At 39.1% G+C, this 15,726-nt stretch overlaps 1 protein-coding gene and 1 long non-coding RNA gene across 6 annotated transcripts in view; one reads left to right on the top strand and one right to left on the bottom strand.

Moving 5' to 3' along the window:
- The window catches only part of wdfy3 (WD repeat and FYVE domain containing 3), a 106,281-nt gene extending 91,466 nt beyond the window's left edge, over positions 1 to 14,815 (bottom strand). For 3 of the 5 annotated variants that reach the window (XM_067572176.1, XM_067572192.1, XM_067572185.1), the window contains exon 1: positions 14,646 to 14,815. The gene's annotated coding sequence lies outside the window, so the exon portion shown is untranslated. The remainder of the gene's footprint in view (positions 1 to 14,645) is intronic. The other 2 variants (XM_067572201.1, XM_067572208.1) reach the window with 1 other exon arrangement.
- LOC137172571 (uncharacterized) lies at positions 386 to 2,558 on the top strand. Its single transcript, XR_010925010.1, has 2 exons — positions 386 to 1,575; positions 2,285 to 2,558. It is a non-coding gene; the product is annotated as an uncharacterized lncRNA (long non-coding RNA).
- Positions 14,816 to 15,726: the final 911 nt, after the last annotated feature.

Raw genomic sequence — 15,726 nt, 5'->3', positions numbered from 1 at the left:
TCACTGAAACCTGATTCTTACCTACAACAAAAGGGTGAAGGCCATCCAATGAGCTTAAAAGGGCAGAACTGACAAAATCTTTCTAATATGCAAAATAAGTTATACATTTTTGCTGCCTGTAGGCTCGTTTCAATGAAACAAAAACAACCAGAAAAACCACAATCACAAGTTATGTCGCCCAGTCCACCAAAACCATTATTCAAAAAGAATAATTCTATTTTTTAAAACTTGGATCCAAGTTTCCCAGAGTTTCCCACCTCCCCTGAAATAAAGAGTGCTTTTGCTAAAACCAGTACGAAAATGTAATATTAAGGCATATTAAGCTTCAGAGAAACGAGCAGTGGTGTTACTAAAAACTAAAACCAGGTCCAACAGAACAGGACATTAGTGTTGAGGCCATGGATGTATAAAGAGAACTGGATACAGGAAGAGCGCCAGGCTTTGAAGCCAATTTGACATAGTGGCCAAACTGTGTAATTAAAACGTCACGTGACACTATTGGGCCCAAAAAGATTTTTTCCCATAGACTTACATTGTGAAAGAGACGTCTGTAAATCAGCGGATACATTTTTTTTGAGCGTCACAACCCCCTCGAAATGACTTGTCTCACTATCAGAATTAAATCCCTTCGGTCCGATCACATTTCAAAAGCCTAGAAGAGCCGCATGATTGAGTTGTTTTATCCCCATTCAAGTTAGCCGGAGGGCTAAACAGGAAGTAGCCAACTCGGCCGGCGAAAGTCACTAGTGTGCACGCTCTATGGGCCGCACAATGCGGAAGATCCGGGTACTTTCATACCCGGAAGTTGATTTTTTTTTTTGCTTCATGCGCCACTGACTCCCGCCTCCAACGCCGTATCCAGTTCTCTTTATACATCCATGCATCAGACAGGCTGAACACAAGCTAACACTGAAACCACCTCATACTCAACCATCTTGTCAGTAATAACACCACTGATTAAGAAAACTGTTCAACTAAAGTAGAAAGTAGAAAACAACAAAATTGTGAACTACAGCAAGTACAGTGGGTTGAAATTAAACAATGCAATGACTGTAAACAATCAGATCATTTTGCAGTTTGCTTTAGTTTAGTTATCCTGGCGGGGTTTTTTTTAAAACTCGTCTCCTGAACAATTAGACTTTGTTTAAAAAAGAAGCAACACTTCTGAGATCTTAATCTTAATTATTTTGATGAGTACGACAGAAACACAGTCTAGACCCACAAAAAACAACATAACAAACCAGACAAAAATCCTTTCAGCGGTATTCAAGCTGAAATTGCACAACGATCTTCTGCAATTTAATGTAACCTTGACTCAGATCAAAGCCAGCATTTATCTCCGAACAATGCTGACTGTTAGCAACTGCTGTACTGGGGCCCGATGTAACAGAGAGCCACTGAAGCAGACAGTGTTGAGAGAACGGCAGTCAGGGCGCAGCAGGGCCGGGACCACAAACTGGGGCAAACACATGTCATACGACTCAGCATAAGGCAGAGCTGTAAAAAAAAAATCAACAAAAGGAGAGGCGCTGATCCGCAGACAAACGCAGGATTACATCTCACTCCACCTACTTGGTAAGCAACGAGTGTCATGAAACCACGGAGTCTGGGCCTTGGACAAATCACTTATAGTTCTGTTTGTACCTTCCTTTCAACAAAGGGCTCTTAAGTACAGTCACAACTGAAACTAAGATGCATGGAAAATAAATTTGGGTGCACAGGGTTTGTATTGGAACAGTGTTAGTGCAGCTTTATTTGATTAAGATCTCAGGAGGGCGTATAGCTTCACCTGAAAGCCACGTTTTGTTTTTTTGATTGGCTTTTCCTGAAGCTTCGTATGAGAGGAGACGGTGACTCTTTAACAAGCCAGTCTGCTGTGAAAACAAAGGTTTAGAAGCTCAAATAGCATACAGAGTGTGCAAGACAGTAGCTACCTAGAAGTCTAAGATGCGTAAAATTGTCTGTTCAGGCATTAATGGACAAATATGAGAACAATGCACCAAAACGACTGGACTGTCATTTGTCATTTGAGTGTTTAGATGATACCTGAGTTGCTGAAATGTCACATTAAGAGGACAGAGGGCATGGTAGTCATGTCAACAGTACTAAATGTTATGTATATTATTCATCATTCACATATATATATGTGAATAACACAAATACACTTGTCATAGGGGGCTCTACATAAAAAATGTGCTGGATATAATATGTATCAGCTTGATTATGGAGCGCTTGTTTGCATGTGTTTGTCTCTAAATTACTGGGATCTATTTTTAATTTTCAGATCTGGAAACGCAGCCAGGAAAAACAAGATGTCCACACCTTTGGCAACAGAACACTCTGACTTCCATTTAGAGATATGAAGAGCCGCCTTATCTGTTGATCCGAAATGTGCTTCAAACAGTCCAGAAGCCTCCTCCTCTGTATATATGTGAATGAGAATTTCCTATCGCGGATTTCCACATGATGCTGTTGTTATCGCTCTCACGCCGCCGTTGTGCGGTTTTGTCTCTGATACTATTTTTATATCTTAATGTTAAGGCTGCAAAGACTGTTTTCATTTTGATTTATCTGCTGATTATTTTGTTGATTATTTGTTTTGTTTATCAGATATAAGAAAATGGTGGAAAAATAAACATTATAATATGCCAGAGTCAAATGTCCAACAGTCCAAAACCCAAATATAATCAATTTACTGTTATGCATGACAAAGAATAGCATTAAATCATCATATATAAGGAGCTGAAACCAGCAACTTCTTCACATATTTTCTTTAAGAAAGACTAAAATGATTATTTGATTGTAAAAATGGACAAATCATTGCAGCTCTACTTGATAAAACCACACAGATATAGATGTTGCTGGTCCATCTTTCTATCCTGATGTGAATTTAAATGTCCAGCAGTTGACCTTTTGCAAGCAGATACTTCAACAATCAACAGTGAGGAGCAGTGACATAACAGCGAGGATGAAGACAGCAGCTTTGATGAGGACTAGAAGAGTGCTGTCATCATACAAAATCATTATCAGGCTAAAGATACTTTTTAAGAGTACCGGATAGAAAAAAAAAGCCATCCCAGATTTTTCATGCCATGCTACAGCCATGACCAATTTAAGGCAACACAGCATTGGACCACGTCTCTCTCGTCTTGGCTGAACCAAAGAAAATTAGTCAATGGCATCAATGGAATGTCAACTTCTAGGCAGTGAGGAACTGAGCTTGCTTTCTTGGCTCTCCAGTCTTCTTTCAAAGCATTCTCTTTAAGCGGACGCCAACTTCAATGAACGTCTCACAGAGTTTAGCGCTAACTCCTGGGAAATGAAGGCAGCCAGTGCCCTGGAAAAGCCCAACTCTTCAAAGGCTTGTTGTGGTTGTTCCTCTACATAAAGTGATGTAATCACAGAGATGTCTCCTTGTCTGACAGTTTAAGGGGGGGGTAGGTGGAAGCACAGGAGCTTCACAGAGAAGAAGAAAAAAAAAAACTGTGTTGACAGGAGTTAGATAAAAACCAAAACTTGTAAAACAAAATGCAAATTGGGAAAAAAAAAAGTAAAAGCCTATGTAGGGAGGGTGGTGAATTCACACCAACCGCCAAATTCCTGTGCAAGCCAGTGTGACACATATCGAAGACGCCTCTTTGTTAGATGACAAGCCATTAAAAAGAAGTAGAAAATATCACTAATACAGAAGAACTGGAAGCAGCTTTCAAGTACTGTAGCATGCTGTTTAATAACAGCTGATGCATGACCCGTATGAATGTAACAAGAGCCAGAAGGGCAGGAAATGATCTCATGCCAAACAAGTCCAGACAGGACCAGAGTTTACAGCCTCCTCACTGGATGTCTATTTAGGACTTCGGTAAACAACACCTGGGGTGTCATCTTCATGGACAATTACCACCAGCAACTGGCCGATGTTGGTGAATTCTACCTGTAGCCGGTGAATGTGTCTTTTTATGCCAGCAGATAAACATTCACAGTAAATGTTGAAGTGAATGTGAAGGCAAAACGTGGATTTATCTCTCAAAGATCAGTGAGAAAAGCCTGGGCTCGCTATTTTTTCACAATAATTTGTTGCTTTTATATCATTGTAAGGTATCCATGACAACAAGTGGATCCTATTCAAAGTTGCGGGCTGTCAACAACCATAATTACAAAATATTAGGCCCAAATAGGTGAGCTGATTATGTTAAATCGCATCATTTTACACAATATAATAGTTATTTTTAACATATTACACATATTATTATTATTACATTTTTGAATGGAGAGAGTACTGGTTTAAAGAGAGTGTTGCATTATGGGTTGTCCATAGCCTTAATGTTACTAAGCTAGCAAGTGTCTCCAAGTCCATTTATAGTCTGTTCAAGTCACTCAGCCCTAAAAGTGTTTCCGAGGGCTTGTGTAGTGTGTTTTTTTCTGCCACGGAGGACATAATTTTAACGAGTGAAAACGAGTCCAAAGTTTCTCGCGACGTCTTTTTGTGCAGAAACGGATTTGCAAACCGATGTGTCGAGCAGCAAAGAATTACCCCGGATGACAAGGAGCTCAAAGACCGTCTGAAAAATGATATCTGCTTGAGAAAATCATTTCAACGCTTGACAGAAAAGAGAGAGAGAGTGTGAGTATGTGACTGAAATAAGCAAGATATACAAATGTGGGATCTGCTTTTAGGGGAAGTTTTTCACTTTTACTAGAGAAAAGGCTTCAACTATAAGGACTCTCTTCTCATTAGATAAATAGTATCTCAGGGAAACTTTCCCATAAGGACAAGTGTTAAAGTTTGTGTTTATCTTCAGTAGGACTTTTAACAAAAACAAGTGCTGTCATCTTATATTCTGTCTAATACAGTATTTACCATTTTTACATGTCTGTAGCATCAGCAACAAAGCCTTGTGGGTCCATATTTACAATTTCAACCTAACCAACTACAACCCACTATTCACAACATCTGAATTTGGATCTTTTCACTACTTGCAACAGAATCATGTTTTATTCTTTTCGTGCCTCCTTCTCCATCTTAGCCTTTGTTTCGGTCTAATCATTTGTTGCTTGTAATGGAGGCATTTAATATTCTAAAACTGGAGTTTCAATGAATATCACTCACTTGACTATTCTCAAATTACACATACTGTACAATAATCATGAAAACAAAATGTTCCAGTCCTAACCTTTGCTGGATTTGGATGCTTTATTCATTTGTGGCATCGATTAAACATCGATTATTTAAAAGACTTCAAAATCTTCAAAATAAGTCCTTAATGTTCTGATCTTAAGACTTGTTACACATACACATGTAGCCCTAGCAAACATTTATTTCCTTTTTATGCAGCATACGACGGCTCTAGAGACACCAGGGTATTTTGATACCTACACTAACTCCGACCGTTCCCTCGACTGCATCCCTCGCTGCTGCCTGGCGGTAACGATCGCGATAGGAGCTCATTATACGACTGTCACTCCGGATGTAAGCGTCTCACTGCTTAAATGTTAAGTATACATGTAAATAAGTCTGGCAGTGACACCGAGAGGCGATGTTTTTACACCGTTAACGACAATAAATCCACTAAGATAAGGCTCATCGCTAACAGTAAACAAACCCCCCCCCTCCCCGGTCGCCGCGGAGACAGGCTCAGCATCCGGCTCTTGATTTTTCTACCTACCTGCTGTTGTCTCTACGCTCCGCCAACATCTCAACTCATCAGCGGCAAAAAGAGAGGAAAAAAAAATATTCCACTATACGCCGAAGACGGAGTCCTCTCTCTTCCCCCCCCCCTAAAACTGTTGTCTCTCTACTGAGGAAAGGTGACGACAATGGTGTCATGCCTTCCTCTCACGGCAGCGTGAGAAGAGGAGAGGCTAAGCGCGGAGGCATGGCTTCGTTGGCAGTACCAGGGGCTTTGTTCGCCAGCCAGCGTACTGTGTGTGTGTGTGTGTGTGTGTGTGTGTGTGTGTGTGTGTGTGTGTGTGTGGCCTGCCGGGACTGGCACAGCTGATCCCTCCCTGACACCGGTGGGGTGTACAGGGCTTTGGAGGGAGAAGAGGGAGGGTGGAGTGTGTGTGTGTGTGTGGGTGTTTGGTGGGGGGGATGCATGGCCGTCACACCGTGAGGAACATACCATTTAGTCAAGAAAAAAAGGGGGGGGGGGGTGGACACCAGTAAGCACCATTAAAATGTAATTTTATGGGGATTTAGCTTTCATTATGTACATCCAGCTCCAGTGTCCACATTAGGTTTTGTATAATTACGACTTCAGGTACGACTGGAGACACATACGTGAAATGGAAAAAGTTTTCTCTAGACACTCTGCTCGCTTGATAAACATGGGGATTTTGCCACCTAATACTGACATGTTTATATTTGATAAATATATGAAAACAAAATCAGAAAATCCTGAGAACCAGAGATTCTTCTGGTTCACTATGAAGATATTGAAGATCGGTCTCTAGCAGGAGGACACTACGGCCATATGGAAACCAGGTCAGCGGGGAAAGCAGATCATCTACCGAATGAGCACCTGCTATACAATCTCCACCACCGGCGGCAAGGTTGAATATGCACTAGAAAGTGAAAAACCCACAGTGCCAGAAGCTTGAAACTACAGTCACAGAAACCTGTTGTGTTATCAGAGCCTGAGGGTTTCTCAGCAACTCGAATCTCTCTACAGTTAGGATGTGATTCTCTGTGATTATGACAACCTGACAGCTTCTAAAAACGCATCACAATTCCAGTTTCCATTTAGCAACACAGAGGGTAAGGCTTTTGGATGAACTGCTGTATTATTCATGCACTGCAGCAGATTTTATACAACATGTACGTATATAATAAATAAAATGAATCCGTTAAGCGATAAGGCTAACTTTATTATTAAACTATTCCAATTAAAAGATCAAAACCTCTAAACCCTGTCTGTGGCACTCAGCCTCAAGCCCACTGCTTCAGACTGAAGACGTAAATCTTTAAAAACACATCACAAATATGTAGTTTTTTTTCTTTAAGGCTCAGTTATTGCCAAAAATAGCTTTTTTAGCGAACATCACTCAAACGGTTAGTTCGACAATGGAACTCTATGGCTACCGTAAATCAGGCTTTGGATACACAGACAATACTTCTGTTGATTTATTTTGTATTTGCCTGCAACTCGTTATCCTGCTGTCTTGGCCGAGTATCCCTTGCAAAAGAGGTTTCCAACCTAAAAAGGGACTTACCAGGACAAATAAAGGTTAAATAAATAAAAACGAAATGTTTGTTGATAAGAAAAATATAGAATATTGCTAACCTCATCTTTTGTGAAATGATGACAGAAAAACTGCATGTATGTGTATGTTTGTATACAGTAACACATACACAGTGTAGTAGACTGTGCGTGCATTGACACTGGTTTTTGTGCTCTGCTGGCTCTCGTGACGTGCAGACCTTTCCCCTGGGGGCTAATTAAGATTTATCCTCTCCTGGTTTATTACCGCATGCTGCTTCTTCTCAAGAAAGACAACAACTGGCAAAACTGCAACTTATGTCTGGTGTCTGGTTTGGCATCTTTATTGAGAAACACCAAAACACACAACAGAGGCCTCTTCCTTCTTTGTGATGCATTTTACAAGGTTTATAAAGCTTACTGGGTGCACTGGGAGGGAAATTAGAACTGGCCTTGTGCTGCCTTATCCGCAAGATTGTAATGTAGCTGTCCAGCTACGATTTATCAATAAGAAGTGCCTCACAAGAGGACGGAATACAAATCAGTGCCATCGTTCCACCACAGAGAGGGAAACGCACGGATAAAAATATTATCTCAGGCCTTTTGGTCGCACTCGGCTTTTCTGCACGGAGCCTTCGGTCTGAGGCTTTTCAATGACACCCTTGAAATGTAGGGGTATGTTTTCCGATCTGTTTTCCAATGTTGTGATTTGAGGTTTCACTTTTCCAAATGTTGTCACGGCACCTACAACACTTATCCACATTGCTGTATCTTCTCCTCTACGGAACCACTTCACAAAACTATTGCTGCAACTATTAGTCGACTGACAATAGTAAACAAATACTTATTATAGGTTTAAAAGTGTGAAGATTAATGTGCTTTTCTGTTTCTTTAACACTAGTAGCATTATGGAGTGTTTGAATATTTTTACTAATGGGTCCCTACTTTGTTCATATCTGGAAAGTGCATGTGCGAGCACTTGGGTACTGCGATACAAATTTCATGCTATTCTGCTGATCGACAGTTAATAGCGGTAACGAGAAGTAAGAAGTATAGCGATGCACCAACAAAGGCAGTGAGGAAAACGACAATTAGCTAGCAAACATGGATGGAAACAATGCAGGGTTTAAAATATTTTTTAACAATCAGCTTTGTGAACATCATATGAGGGAGGAAATGCACACTTGTTAGACCTTGTGGATACGCATAATGCATTTTGGTAGGAAACAATGAATGTAAACATGAATTTGTTTGTTTACAAGAAACCTCCACAGGACACCTTTAAAAAAAAAAAAACTTTCTATGTGCTCTGACATTGCTTTGATACCTTCATTTTAAACATTAAAATGTAAACGTAATGTAATTTAAAAATACAAATGATAATAGATTAAATAATTAGTTGCAGCCCTATGCATCCTCCAAAATGACAACAAACTAAATAAACACCTCTCTAAAACAGATTAAATAAAAACTGAGCGTTTTCATCTTCATGTATTATACTGTATTCGTTTTATCTAGGTGTACCTCACAAACTGGTAAATGAGTGTATGCTGCACCTGGTCAGAATCTCAGGCTATGTTAAGTCCTTATTTTGTTTACCAGGTAGTATGGCTGATAGAGTCTCCAAATATTTACCGGCAACTTTTAAATATTTAATACCCAAAAAGCTGCCAAGGATCTCCAAACAACACTTGGTTATAAGCAGCAGGTGCAAAACACAAACTTCACTCACAGGTAATAATTTACCAGAATTTGGATGATGACAAATTTAAAAAATGTAAGCAAAGGCATACTACATTAGTTTAACTACCACAGAACCTTGTTTAATGTTCAATCACAATAAAAAGCAATTTCATACAAGCCAGTTATTGCTGACAATCATGAGGCATACAGGGGCTCTATAAACAATGCAGATAAAAATACCGCGTGTTTAATCTCGACCTATATCTACTGGATTACTGCAGCTCCTCTGGCAACAAAATGCAAAAATAAATGCAAATAAAGAAAACTACAGCTGTAAATATAAGTATGATGACTGTTGTGTGTATATAGTAGATCATATCAACCCTTGCTTTAGCCGTAGAGAGTAAATCCAGCTGAATGACTGATAACTGGTGATAAGAGCCAACGGTCAGTGAAAGCAAAGTGTGAAGAAAGCAGAAGAAAGAAAAGGCCTCGAAGCTTCAGTTATGACTTTACTTCATCATACAAACTACCGGCAGGTCATGAGTAATCTCAGTATATCACAGCAAAATGGGAACTGAACAGTCAGTTTCTGTAGTGGAAAAAAATACTAAATACTTATTGTAGCTTAGAGATATGTCTAGCCTTTATGTTCATGTAACTAAGGTAGGGGAGGGATGGTAGTAATTACAGCTTGTATTACAGTAAAAATTACAGTAAAAATTACAGTAAAAATTGCCATATTACTTATTGTAGAAAAGTGAAACAACAGCTGACAGAAATGGGGGAGAATATCACAAAATGTTCACTGGCTGCCATTTAAGGTGACTAAACTTCTGTAGAAATTCAAATAGCTCCAGTTCTGCTTTCTTCGAATCTAAATACGTCAACAAATGTCCTGGTCAAGTTTCTGACCTTCTGTAGACTTTCACGATGATTTGACGTGTTTCATTTCTGTGTAAATAAATAATAGTAATAATACAGTAACAACTCGGATGTTTGTGGGTTGGTCATTTGGCTTTCACAAACATATTTGCTAACTTTATTCTGCCCTATAATTCAGAAGATGTTTTTTTTACAAAATCTACAACACTGGCGAATATATGACATTATTGCTTATCTGAACCAAAAATCTGCATCATATCCAGATACATAAGCCCACCAAGATTCAGCCCCGCATGCCTAACAAAGCCATTCTTTATGTCCACCAGGTCATGAGGTACCAAAACAATCCACAGCACCAACGGTTAGCCGATGGCAGTATCAGGTTTTCCACACTTATCTATATATAAGGCTTTGCATGTGACGTTAAGTTACCTTTTAAACAATAATTAATTGTAATTTGATCAGTGCGTCACATCAGTAAACTGAACTATGTGGTCACGCTGTAAACAACATGTCCCAACAAGTCTATTTACTTCTAGACCTTAAAGCTGTAACTCAATGTTTGAACAAGCTTGTCAATGGAGCAAAGTAGGGTAATATGGAGACATTTCACAGTTATTGGAGATTAACAGTAATCAGATTTCTACACTTCCTTGTTTTTCAACTGATTTGATCTAGTTTCATGCGTAATAGTTCTGCCTGGCGAGTTTAAAATACTTTATGTGGACAACGACGGTCCACATTTAAGGCTCCATCATGATGGTTACATCACCAGTTGCTGGTGTCAATGGGATCATTTTTGTAAGGACTGCAACTAATGATTATTATTTTTATTGATTAATCTACTGGTTAATTATTTTGATTAATTAAATAATCTTGAAATGTTGCAAATTAGTGAAAAATGATTTCAGTATTACATCTTCAAATTGCCTGTTTTGTCCAACCAACAGTGCAAAAGCCCAAATATATTCATATTAAATAGAAATGGATAAATCATTTCTGCTTTATTTCAGATGTTAGATTGCTGACTTACCTTTTTAGATAAAAAAAGATGACAACTACAAAGTACATGAAATCAGAGCCTCTTACTTCTTCCATACATACTAGACATATGCAAGAAGAAATTCAATTTTCTGTCTCAATGCTACTGAAGCTGGTGCAGCACAAACGTCAACAGCCACTTTAACTAATCAAGTGTTTGTATTAGATCAGGGGATTCGAATGATGATCAGTTACCTCCAAAGGTCGCTGATGACGAAAAACTGACTTAAATGTACTGTATTTACATCCGACGCTTTAACAACATTTCGCTGGTGGTTGCTTTTCGTTCTTCAGTCTACTTATGTCCTGCCTTTCTTTGAAGCGGTGGCGTTGACGTCTCTGATAATTCGTTCATATGGCCAAATATACTGAAATGGAGTGACAATGACAACCTAACCGGCTGGTGTTTTTTCACCCACCCAATACAACATTCTGCTACAATTCAAGTTTGACAAATCAGTGTTTTCTAGGCCAAAAACTTTGTACAAAGATGGGTGACTGCCAATGAGGATGGTGTATCTAATGATTAGTGGAAATGTCATTTTAATTCCAAAGTCAAAGGAGGTTAGTAATGCCTATGTTAAACTTTATGAAACCACTGTTTATTTTAAATCATTACTTTCTAGACTACTCCATTATTCCATACGCTCTCTTTGAATACACACTCATTTTTCCTGACATCCACAATTTGTCGGTACTCATTGCTGTTTTAATTTCCTGCATTTTTCTATTAAAACTCTTTAAATTGTATTTTCATGGGCTGACAAAAAAGCAAGAAGACTTGGTGAATCTCATGAAGCTCATAATGTTCAGTTTTTGTTGACATTGTGAGAGGTGTTGAGTCAATCCATTGTTCGTTTTTAAACTTCTTTTCAGAAAACTGCTATCGAAATGATTAAGACTGCTGTACCTGTCCATGTGGATTAAAAGTTATCCTTTCAGGCTTTGTACATCTGCAACAAAGAGTTATGAATGGGAATCTTTGTTGTTGTTGTTTTATTTTTTGGGCAGGTGTAACGGGTTAACGGGTGAGACAACCAAGATAAACAATTGAGCTGCAAGAACATTTACAGTGCTCAATTACGCTGCTAATAAGTGTGACTAAATTAACAATGTCACTGAGAATTATTAAGGGAAACAGGTATGTAATTGGAAAAGATTAAGCCGTGGCCCAAAGCCACTGAACCAGTAGACGGTCTCCAACCCGATTACACACGAGGCATCCCATTCATGATGCTGTCCACCACAGTGAGAAATGCTAGGAAATGTTGACTGTGGCTGAATACGTTTTTCTAGGACCAACAGCGTTGGGCAACGTCCACCATGAAACATCCTGATGGACGATGGTGCCACTGATGGTGGGGGGATCATCTTATGGACTACTCATATAAAAAGGTACTATAATTTTTATATGTATGTATGCTGGATATTAATTACCCTTTCTATTATTTGCACATTTGAGCCCATTCACAGCCAATCCTCACCTACTCACCTTGTCCTTCCTTACTTTTCCTCCCTATAGCCTATGCTTAAACTACCTCACTAAGCAGATCATCTGTTTATAAAAAATACATTTTAAATACTAATCGTAGTGATATAACTGCTGAATATACCAGTGAATTGGGCAGTCAGCCCAGCAGTGTTGGGCCAATGGACGATGCCATTGTCCATCGGCCCAACCCTAACACCCACTTTAAATGATAACGTGTTTGCAGAGGATATCATTTTATTTTTCTGCCCTGCCTGCAAATGTTTACAGCTAGCCTTCAGGCACTGGGGGAATCGTAATTATTATACTGTGGGGGAAGCCAACAGGAATGCCTTGATTGCACAAATGACAGAAGCACGAAGACGTGTTTCACAGTATTCCACATTTAAGTTATTTTGTCCTTGCACAAATGAGTACTTTCTTTCCCAAATATAATTGGAATATTATCTACTATGTCCTTTCCAGTAATTTAAGTACATGAAGCAATTTTGCTTGGAAACAAACTGAATGTTCATTATATATATTACCCTCAGTGCAGCATTGTACTGTGCTGTTGTTTTGATCTATGGTTTACTGTTAACTTTAAACAGGTATTTAACACATTTTGTATCTTTTTACATCACAAAATTTACTTTAACGCTTCCTACACCCTTTCTGGGGAAGTGCATATGATTACTAGCAAGTAAACCCATTTCTATCATGTGATTTGTGCCTCATCTCATAGAAACACTACAATAACATGACAGAAGCCACTGTCATGTTCTTACAGAACAGGTTCACAATTTTGCAAGCCTTAAAACAACAGTCAGGTGCCCATATGAAACACCGAAACACTGAAAGAGGTTAGCTTCAAATGCACTTACGATATAGGCTAAGTGATGGTGGTCAAGATCCACAGTGTGTCCATGCAGTCATTTTGTGCGAAAATGCATTTAAAAGTTTATCTGAAGCTTATATGAGGCTTCAGCAGTCTGAGTTAGTCATTTCAAGTGGATATCTGCCACATTTACAATCTTTTAGCATCAATTTCCCTCTTTGTGTTTCCTTGTTGAGCTGTAGTAGAAGTATAATAACAAAAAAAGGGACTTTGGCACTAAAAAGTGTAACGTTGAAAGATATCTACTTGAACCTAACAGGAAGTAAATATTCCTACAATCTGTTTTTTGTTTTGTTTTGGTTTGAGGTTGTTGTTTTTTTTTAGGAAAATGTGCTACCCCATTCATGTTTATTGATGCATGGTGCCTCATTTTTTTATTTTTCTTACTGTACTTGTGTTTCATATTTTGTAGCCTATATATTGCAAAAGTTATTAAAAAATGTAATTACAAAAAAGGATATCTATTTGATTTGACTAACTTGGACGACTGAAGCTTCATATAAGCTTCACATAAACTTTTAAATACATGTTTGCACAGAAGGAGGACTGTGGATTTTGTCTCCCATCACTGACATTGTAAGTACATTATGAAGGGATCTTCTAATGGTCAGTATGAACAGGAGGAATGATTACAGCAAGAAAAACATGTTTCAATGTTCATTTGGGAACCTGACTGTTGTTTTAAGACAGACTTGGAAAAATTATGAACGCGTCCTTTTAATGTATAAGGTTATTTCTTCCACCATAGTCCTCACTTATCCCCAGCCTGGAATATGCAGACAGGCACTTTGCCAGCCTTATGATCAAGAACAATGCACACACATACACACACACACACAGGTGACTAAGTTGCACATAAGGCGCATATAGCATGAAATGAGGCCGATTTAAACGAACTAAAAATACCACCATCATCATCATCATTGCTACTTTAATACCAGACACGAACCACAACCGCTGGCCGGGGCAGCAGCCTCTCTTAGCCACCCATAACACAATGTTGACTAATAAATCCAGCCAACGTCACATACTCTAGCCATGTCGCTACACTCCGGCGGTGTTCATGTGTTTGCCAGTTATTGTAATAAGTTAAATTTCTAGCCCCCCAAGCTCCACAGGAAACGGACACTGCAACTGAAAACACACAACAGCAGCAAACCTGTAATATGTAGCCCCTAAAATGCTGCCAGCTAACTTAGCTTACAGCACTAGCGTCTGAACGACAACTGTCAAGCTAAACTGTGACGTTCATGTAACTGTATGGCCTTTAATAAATCCACCACAAACACAAACGCTAGCTTATGTCTCACTGTTAACACTGGACACGTAATGTGTATCCTGACAAGCTAACATTGGCTTTAATACTGCTGTAATTAGTTGACAACTAACGTTAACGCGAGCCTATGCTAACTAGCACAGTGCTAACTAGCCACTCCAGAGACCACTGTCTTTCGGGTGTCCGTCATCCACTCACCTGTAAGCAGCATTTACAAAATGCGTCGATCACAAAGCCGTTAATATCCGCAAATGCGTTGTCTTTGTCGACGCGGGGCCCTCCGTGTACATCCATATGTTTCAAAACAACGCTTTAATCCAAAGGTGCCCACTGCCTCTCACTACCGGTGGCCATTTTTCCATCCAAATAAGCAGAGCTAGTCCCGACCGCGTCCCAGAGCTGGTTTTCCTCCAAACAGCATCCTCCTCTCAAACCCGGCCGAGGTAAGCCACATCTGAAGGACAAACCTGACATCTGTTGGACGAATGGAAGAAGACACGTTAAAGGACAGGCTCACAATTTTTCCAAGTGTGTCTCAAAACAACAGTCAGGTTCCCAATTGAACATTGAAACATGTTTTTCCTGCTGTAATCATTCCTCCTGTTCATACTGACCGTTAGAAGATCCCTTCATAATGCACTTACAATGTAAGTGATGGGAGACAAAATATGCACACTTTATTCTTTTTTTTTTTTTTTTTTTTAGCATATAAACACATAAAATGAAATTATCTAGATGCATAAATGTGTGTATTTGGATCTCTTTTAGCTCAAGTCCACCTTTAAATCCAATCAATGTTTTTCAATGGTTTTGTATATTTGTCACCAGAGGATGATATTTAGTGGTAATATACTATATATGATTAAACTTCCTGGACATCTGAATGCTGTGCAGGCTGTGCTTAATCTATCAAAAAGACTGTGTACAGAAAAGTACTGTAGAGCTACAGTAAATGAGGCAAACAAAATGATATAAAATGCTTAAACTTGGACCTAAATCACTATTGCAAACGCTGCTGCCCTGCAAAATGATGGTTAAAGAGGTGCGCTTGTGACTAGAGGGTTTATAGTTAGAGGACAGGGTCACCATTTTTCAAGTCTGTCTTAAAACAACAGTCAGGAGCCCAAATGAACATTGAAACATGTTTTTCGTGCTGTAATCATTCCTCCTGTTCATACTGACCATTAGAAGATCCCTTCATAATGCACTCATAATGTAAGTGATGGGGGGCAAAATCCACAGTCCTCCTTCTGTGCAAAAATGTATTTAAAAGTTTATC

This window comes from Thunnus thynnus, chromosome 2 (genome assembly GCF_963924715.1).
Source record: "Thunnus thynnus chromosome 2, fThuThy2.1, whole genome shotgun sequence".
NCBI lineage: Eukaryota > Metazoa > Chordata > Actinopteri > Scombriformes > Scombridae > Thunnus > Thunnus thynnus.
This window is presented reverse-complemented; position numbering and strand designations above follow the sequence as displayed.